Source organism: Arachis stenosperma, chromosome 5 (genome assembly GCF_014773155.1).
Source record: "Arachis stenosperma cultivar V10309 chromosome 5, arast.V10309.gnm1.PFL2, whole genome shotgun sequence".
Classification (NCBI taxonomy): Eukaryota; Viridiplantae; Streptophyta; class Magnoliopsida; order Fabales; family Fabaceae; genus Arachis; species Arachis stenosperma.
In genome coordinates this window covers 30,802,912-30,804,140 of record NC_080381.1, presented here as the reverse complement: position 1 = coordinate 30,804,140, position 1,229 = coordinate 30,802,912, and the positions used below count along the sequence as shown (strand labels likewise).

The 1,229-nt window shown below is 39.5% G+C and overlaps 1 non-coding gene across 1 annotated transcript; it reads right to left on the bottom strand.

Annotated features, from left to right (window-relative positions):
• Window positions 1–687: 687 nt before the first annotated feature.
• On the bottom strand, window positions 688–791 carry LOC130984348 (small nucleolar RNA R71). The gene has a single exon (XR_009088289.1). It is a non-coding gene; the product is annotated as a small nucleolar RNA R71 (small nucleolar RNA).
• Between the last annotated feature and the right edge of the window lie 438 nt (window positions 792–1,229).

Below are 1,229 nucleotides of genomic sequence, written 5' to 3'. Positions count from 1 at the left end.
TTCTTATAATGTGAACCCTCTCTCCCTCTCTGTGTTCGAATTCTTCATCTCTTCTCTCTACATCATTCTTTTATTATTTTCTTCTTCTACTCACATAAAGGAATCTCTATACTGTGACATAGAAGATTCCTCTTCCTTTTCTGTCCTCTTCTTTTTCATATGAACAGGAGCAAGGACAAGGACATTCTTATTAAAGCAGATCCTAAACCTGAAAGCACTCTGAAGAAGAAGCTAAGAGAAGCTAAAGCATAACAGTCCAGAGAAAATCTTACAGAGAATCTCGAAAAAGAAGTAATGGCCGAACCCAACAACAATGCAAGGAAGATGCTTGGTGACTTCACTGCACCAAATTCCAACTTCCATGGAAGAAGCATCTCAATCCCTGCCATTGGAGCAAACAATTTTGAGCTAAAGCCTCAATTAGTTTCTCTGATGCAACAGAATTGTAAGTTTTATGGACTTCCATCAGAAGATCCTTTTCAGTTCTTAACTGAATTGTTGCAGATCTGTAATACTGTTAAGACCAATAGAATTGATCCCGAGGTCTACAAGCTTATGCTTTTCCCTTTTGCTGTAAGAGACAGAGCTAGAATATGGTTGGACTCTCAGCCTAGAGATAGCCTGAACTCTTGGGATAAGTTGGTCACGGCTTTCTTAGCTAAATTCTTTCCTCTTCAAAAGCTGTGCAAGCTTAGAATGGATGTTCAAACCTTCAGGCAGAAAAAAGGTGAATCCCTCTATGAAGCTTGGGAAAGATACAAGCAACTGACCAAAAAGTGTCCTTCTGACTTGCTCTCAGAATGGACCATCCTGGATATATTCTATGATGGTCTGTCTGAATTGTCTATGATGTTATTGGACCATTCTGCAGGTGGATCTATTCACCTGAAGAAAACACCTGCAGAAGCTCAGGAACTCATTGAAATGGTTGCAAATAACCAGTTCTTGTACACATCTGAAAGGAATCTTGTGAATAATGAGACGCCTCAAAAGAAGGGAGTTCTTGAAATTGATGCTCTGAATGCCATATTGGCTCAGAACAAAATGTTGACTCAGTAAGTCAATATGATTTCTCAGAGTCTGAATGGTTTGCAAAATGCATCCAACAGTACTAAAGAAGCATCTTCTGAAGAAGAAGCTTATGATCCTGAGAACCCTGCAATGGTAGAGGTGAATTACATGGGTGAAGCCTATGGAAACACCTATAATCCATCATGGAGAAATCATCC